Below are 7,983 nucleotides of genomic sequence, written 5' to 3'. Positions count from 1 at the left end.
AGTACGACTTTCCAAAACCACCCTCATATCTCAGTCCTACACTTCACAGTAATCTTAATTCCAAATTTCAGGTTTCCAGCTACATACATACGTTCACCCAAATCCAAATTGCACTAAATTTAGTATCATTTAGTACTTTTCGTACCCATAAGTACGAATTTTCAAAACTACCTCAATTCTACACCCCACCAGTAATCTCAATTCCAAATTTCGAGATTCCAGCTTTTATCCGTTCACCCAAATCCCCATTGTATCAAATTTAGTACCATTTAGTACTTTTCATACACATAAGTACGAATTTCCAAAAGTTCTTCAATCCTACACTCCAACAGTAATCTCAATTCCAAATATCAGGATTCCAGCTCTATCCGTTCACCCAAATCCCTATTGTACCAAATTTAGTACTATTTAGTACTTTTCGTACACATAAGTACTAATTTCCAAAACTACCCTCATATCTCAATCCTACACTTCAACAGTAATATTAATTCCAAATTTCAGGTTTCCAGCTCTATCCGTTCATTCAAATCCAAATTGTACTAAATTTAGTACCATTTAGTACTTTTCGTACCCATAAGTACGAATTTTCAAAACTACCTCAATCCTACACCCCACCTGTAATCTCAATTCCAAATATCGAGATTCCAGCTATTATCCGTTCACCCAAATCCCCATTCTATCAAATTTAGTACCATTTAGTACTTTTCATACACAGAAGCACGAATTTCCAAAACTACCCTCATATCACAATCCTACACTACAACAGTAACCTTAATTCCAAATTTCAGGTTTCCAGCTCTTTACGTTCACCCAAATCTAAATTGTACTAAATTTAGTACCATTTAATACTTTTCGTACACATGATTGGTAATTTTCCAAACCATTTCCTTTTAGAAGCACCACTTCCCAACCTTGATTTCCATACCAAATTCCTATATTCCTGGGGCCTATTATTGATTTCATTAATTAGTTATCGATTTCTTCAAATTACAGATTTTGAAATTGAATAGTTATGACTGTACATCTCCATATACGATAAAATTCTTAATTGCAAATAAATAGTGGTAGTATGCACAATTTTATTGCACTTTCATTGATTTGCAAACATTTAGTTATTCACGACATCTGTTGCAATGGAAGATAACAAATGTCTTGTCTTTCTATTATTTAGTGGTTGACGGTAAAATAAGTGCGCCTAGAAGTAAACTACAAAATTTGAAATTATGTGTGATCGTTTACGGTATCATGAAGTTATAGCATTGTTAATTTGACACATGTCTTGCAGAGGGCCAACTAAGTGCATAAGTACGTAATAATAATGAAAAATAAGGATTTTTGTTGTTGTTATTTTTTGTGGTTCCAGGACGAATTTTCTAAAACCCGGCCTTATCTCGCACATTTGCATCAACAGTGACCCACTGGTAAAATTTCAAGCTCCTAGCTTTAGCCGTTTTGGCTGGGCGTTGATGATGAGTCAGTCAGTCAGTCAATCACTTATCACCAAGCTCATTTATATATATAGATAAAAGTTCATAGCGCCCATGATTCGGCCATAACCTAAAAATCGCCATGAAGACTGCTAAAGGGAAATCATTTACCAGTCATATCATTACCACATAGGCCATTTACTTTTCAATGGCATTCTCCATGATGGTTTTTAGGTTATGGCGGAATCATGGACGCTATGAACTTTATATTATACATTTGAATACTGGATTATATAGTAAACACCCTAAGCATATCCGGAGTACCATATCAAGATCCTATGACTTCCCCTGATGACGTAATTACAGCTTAAAGTACTCAAAATATGCAATTTTTACAAGGTCCGTCGTATATTTCCTATATTTTTTGATATATACTCACCATAATTATTTCAAAAACGATTTGTATCGAGCGTACAACATCTCCTTAATATATATATGTCGAAAAACCCACAAAAAATATTTGTTTGTATCCGAAAATAACGAAAGTCTGGGTAAAACTCGTAAAAACCGATTTTGAGCTATATCTCAAAAACAAGAGCTGATGGAGAAAACCCGGGACCGGATTTGAAAATAACTCGCCGATCTCATATAGAAACAACTGCAACTTCGTCTGAAGCATTCAACTTTTTCAATTTTGTTGAGCAGTGTTATCAGTCAGTCAGTGAGTCAGTCAGTCATCATTACTCAACTCTTATGTAATATTAGATTATAGATTTTGGAATGAGCACAGACATTATTAAATCTAGAATAATTATGTTTTTGAATGAGTACCCAGCAATTTGGTACCATTTAGTACTTTTCGTTGCCATAAGTACGAATTTCCAAAAGTATCCCAATCCCACACTCCAATAGTAATCATAATTTCAAATTTCTCTATTCCAGCTCTATCCGATCACTTAAATTCATATTGTACCAACTTTGGTACCATTTAGTACTTTTCGTACCCAAAAGTACGAATTTCCAAAATACCTCTATCCTACACTCCGACTGTAATCCTAATTCTAAACTTCAGGATTCCAGCTCCATCCGTTCCCCCAAATCCAAATTGTACCTTATTTGGTACTATTTAGTACCTTTCGTACCCATATGTACTAATTTCGAAAACTACCTCCATATCTCAAACCTACGCTCCAACAGTAATAGTAATTCTAAATTTCAGAATTCCAACTTTATCGGTTCGCCCAAATTCAAATTGTACCAAATTTACTACCTTGTAGTACTATTCGTACACATGAGTACACATTTTCAAAACCACCTCCTTATATCAACTCATCTTCTAAACCTTGATTTTCATTCCAAATTTCAAGATTTTAGCTCTATCCGTTCACGTAATACTAAATAGTAATAAATTTAGTAACTTTTAGTACTTTCAGTACACTTATAGTTCTAATTTCCAAAAACCCTTTGGTACACCTTTCTAACTCTCCATCAGTGAATCTCATTCCAAATTTCAGAATTCTAGCTATTCGCGTTTGCCTAATACAAAGGGTACCATATTTAGTACCTTTTAGTACTTTTAGTACAGTTCTAGTTCTAATTTCCAAAAATCCAGCCTTATCTGACACCTTCGGAATAAGAGGGACCCTCACCCAAAATTTCAAGATTCTAGCTTTAGCCGTTTAGTCTGGGCGTTGATTACACTGGTCAACACGACTTTTGTTTCAACCGAAGTTGCGGTTGTTTCTAGATGAAATCGGCGAGTTATTTTCAAATCCTGTCACGGTTTTTCTCCATCAGCTCTTATTTTTGAGATATAGCTCAAAATCGGTTTTTACGAGTTTACCCAGACTTTCGTTATTTTCGGATACAAACAAATACTTTTTGTGGGTCTTTTGACATTAATATATTAAGGAGATGTTGTACGCTTGATACAAATCGTTTTTGAAATAGTTATGTTTAGTATATATTCAAAAATATAGAAAATATACGACGGACCTTGTAAAAATTGCATATTTTGTGTACTTTAAGTTGTAATTACGTCATCGGGGGAAGTCATAGGATCTTCATATGGCAATGCGGATATGCTTAGGGTGTCTACTATATAGTGCAGTATTCAAATATATAATATAAAGTTCATAGCGCCCATGATTCGGCCATAACCTAAAAATCGCCATGAAGACTGCTAAAGGGAAATCATTTACCAGTCATATCATTACCACATAGGCCATTTACTTTTCAATGGCATTTTTCATGATGGTTTTTAGGTTATGGCGGGATCATGGACGCTATGAACTTTATATTATACATTTGAATACTGGATTATATAGTAAACACCCTAAGCATATCCGGAGTACCATATGAAGATCCAATGACTTCCCCTGATGACGTAATTACAGCTTAAAGTATTCAAAATATGCAATTTTTACAAGGTCCGTCGTATATTTCCTATATTTTTTGATATATACTCACCATAATTATTTCAAAAACGATTTGTATCGAGCGTACAACATCTCCTTAATATATATATGTCGAAAAACCCACAAAAAATATTTGTTTGTATCCGAAAAAAACGAAAGTCTGGGTAAAACTCGTAAAAACCGATTTTGAGCTATATCTCAAAAACAAGAGCTGATGGAGAAAACCCGGGACCGGATTTGAAAATAACTCGCCGATTTCATAAAGAAACAACTGCAACTTCGTCTGAAACATTCAACTTTTTCAATTTTGTCAGTCAGTCAGTGAGTCAGTCAGTCATCATTACTCAACTCTTTTGTAATATTAGATTATAGATTTTGGAATGAGCACAGACATTATTAAATCTAGAATAATTATGTTTTTGAATGAGTACCCAGCAAAATGTTCGATGCCAAAGATGCTATTCATGAATGGGTGCAAGTGAAATGGAATGTCATTTTTTCAACATCTTCACTCATTCTTTTTACAAGAGCGTGACCCCCAAAAGATGCAATTCATTTTCAGATCCTAAGCATGTCATCTTTACTAACTCGATGGAATGTCATCTTCAATAATTCGTTGGCATGGCATCTATACCAATCCTTTGGCATGCCATCTTAACCAATTCCCAAGAATAGCATTTTCACTAATCTTTGGCATGTCATTTTCACCAACCCTTTGGCATGTAATTTTCACGTCTTGGAAAATGCTGTATTGAAAAATGATTTTCATTTTTTTTTTATTTTATTAATTCAAAGTAATTAATAAAATAACTTGAATTTATTTATCATCATAAAGTTTACATCTATAATTGCAGTTTGTTCTCGTTGTTGTAACAGTAGTTAATATGTTTGTATTCTCATTTTTCTGCTTAATCTGACTATGGGTCTATCAGTCGTAAGAATGTGGATATTTCGCTATTTATATGGTTTGTAACCACAAAGCTGCAAACTTAAGTTTCTTAGCAGGATTGGTAGAGCAATTGAAAAGGAGCAGTGTGTCGTTGTTGTAGCAGCATGAAACCTTCGTAGAAGCATAGGTTTAATGTGTGTGTCTTGGGGGCCTGTGCTGTATGCTGGGCAGATGTTTTCCACGGTGTCATGAGTACTTGCCCTAAAGGAATTTTGACGGCTGCACCATACCGAGCGTATTGACCCAAAACTACTCTGCTTTGTCCTGACAGCTGGCGCTTCTAGCTGCGATAGATGGTGGATGTTCTCCAAGGACCGCATTCACACGATAACTGTTTACTGCATGCGACTGCATTCGTGTGAATGCTACTTAAACCTGGTTGAAAGGCTTGTTGATCTAGAGGTTCTCTCTTATAACGTTAGACTTCTCTTTCTAGATTATGAGCACGGCTTGCTCTGAGTGGGTCCTCTGCTAATATGGAGATGGCCTTCAGCGCAGTTGTTGTGCTGCTTACGGATCCTCTGCTAATAATCGGCAACTGGAAAGTTATTTCTGATGCTGGAAGAACTATAGCCACAAGGGTCCTTGCTACGGGCGACAAAAGCGAAATCGGTTTGTAAGATTCACCTTTGCTGGCATCCTTTTCGGGCTTCAGTAGCTGGCCTATTTTCCAGACTTCGGGAACGATGTGTTTGGCAAGCGACAGGTTGTAAATTTAAGTGAGAAACTTGACTTCCGGCCGTCCCAACTGGTCCTTGCTACGGGCGACAAAAGCGATGTGTTTGGCAAGCGACAGGTTGTAAATTTAAGTGCCAAACTTGACTTCCGGCCGTCCCAACTGTTGCAGCCTAAACACCGCCGCTGCACGCAACAGAGTTTACTTCCTCCGCAACAGGTTTTGATTCATCATACAAAAGGATTTTACTTCCCATCAGTGCAGTGCAGTGCAGATTTCGACATTGACTCCAACTGCAGATTACTATTTCGTGAATTTTATTTTACAACGATTTGGAAATATTTGTTGTTTGCTTTAAACGTACATATTTAGATAAATAATAGAATATAAACACGTGTAAAAATAAAAACTCAAAATTCATCTCTATTGGATCGATGGAATGGGTTCAGATGCTAAGGAAAAGATCGGATCTATCACGACTTCCTTTGAATTGGTTCAAATGCTGATGAAACGATCGGATCTTTCACGACTTCCTTCGAATGGGTTCAAATGCTGATGAAAAGATCGGATTTTTCACGACTTCATTTGAACCAATGCAAAAGATCCAGTGAAATCATGGCATCTCATGGAACCACTTCCATAAAATTTTGCTGGGTAGTAAATTATACAACATATACATATGTAGTTAACTAGCTGATGAATTAATTTTCGGTAGCTGGTCCTTAAACGCTAACAAATAACCCACTATGACGCGGATCATGGTGTGTACGCCGTCCCTACGTATGGAGACGGTAGCCCTCTCGGGCGGAAGGGGTGGGTGTGTGGAGCGTTGGGAACTTTCGTTACGTTCGTAATAAGGTTTGTCATTCCGTTTGTAACTACTCGAAATAATCATTGTATACCACACAAACTATATATATTCTTGATCAGCGTGCAATTCTACATCGATAAAGCCGTGTCCGTCTGTCTGTGGAAATCACTCTAGCGTCCGAACGGATTGAAGTAGGTGGATGAAATTTTGGTAGAATCTATTATATGGACGTAGGAGTTTTGGTATTGAAAGTGGGCTATGTAGGTCCATACAAAGCGACGCGTGAAGCGTCGTAGTTTTATGTTATTTATTCAAATCATTTTGTAATACAAGCCATCAAGGCCAAAAAGAGTACAAAGTTATAATTCAACTGAAAAATTATAAAATTAAACATCAAAGAATATAAATAATATGTTTTCCCAACCATAAAATTTGAGAAGGAATTAATTAATCAAATAATAAGTCCTAGTCAGCAGTAGTCATACATAAAAACCAAAGTGCCTACTTTGGCCACCAAAGAACAGGAGAAGTTTCAACTTAAATAGATTGTTAGAATGAGAGAATACCCGTAACTCTGACGGTAAACCATTCCAGCTTCGAGATATTCGAACTATTCGACACATGATTTCTTCTAGGAATGTTATAGACGAACCGGGTTATTGCATTTTCTAGTCGCTTTATTCTATTAGGTTGAAACCCACAGTACCAGTAAAAACTTCAAATCCATAGTTCTTATGTTATGGCCTGTCTTCAATTAACAATATTTACAATTCTTCGAGAAACTTACTTGATTTAATATTTGTTAGCGAGCCTAGAGAGATCATGGTATCCCCTAATGATCCTATAGTACTGCCAGAAGACAAATATCTAATATCTATCGAGATTAAAGAATAGAAAAAATAAATTATATAAGAAGTTTAAAAAAGTGGCTTGCTATCAGATTTCTCTAATTACTGCATTGCAAGGGCAAAATATACAATTTCTAATAGAAAGCAATATGTATATCATTTATATAAAAAAAGTTCAAGGATGATTTACTATCAAATCCGAAATCTTTCTACGGTTTCATTAACACCAAACGTAGGTCTAATGCTTTTCCCAAAATTCTAAAATTTAGAACAGATACTGCCTATGACGATTATGGGATATCAAATATATTTGCATCGTTTTTTAAAACGACTTATTCAAATTAAAACCATGATGAAAATTTTAAATACCCCTATAATATACCAGAACACTCTTTTATTAATGTTCAGAGTTTAAATGTTTCAACAATTTTGAGCCATTTAAAAAGACTTAAACCCATAACTACCCCAGGCCCAGATGGTATCCCCGCGAGTATACTCAAAAACTGTGCAGATAATCTAGCTTTTCCGCTTTCAATTTTATATAATAAATCATTACGTTGTGGCTATATCCCTGATATTTGGAAAGAATCCTATATTGTTCCGCTTTTCAAATCAGGAAGTAAAACGGAAGTTTCTAACTACAGAGGTATTGCAAAATTAAATACCATTCCAAAACTTTTCGAAAAACTTGTAACAGATTTAGTGTTATTTCAAGTTTCCTCAATTTTGTCTAAATATCCACATGGTTTTAGAAAAAATCGTTCTACTGTAACTAATCTTTTAGCATTGACTACAATGGTAAACGATGGTTTTAGAGTACGGCAACAAACGGATTGCATATATACAGACTTCTGC

The sequence above is a fragment of the Musca autumnalis genome, unplaced genomic scaffold (genome assembly GCF_047663935.1).
Source record: "Musca autumnalis isolate F117 unplaced genomic scaffold, ASM4766393v1 scaffold_67, whole genome shotgun sequence".
NCBI classification, from domain to species: domain Eukaryota; kingdom Metazoa; phylum Arthropoda; class Insecta; order Diptera; family Muscidae; genus Musca; species Musca autumnalis.
The sequence above is the reverse complement of the archived record's forward strand: the minus strand, read 5'-3'. Positions refer to the sequence as shown.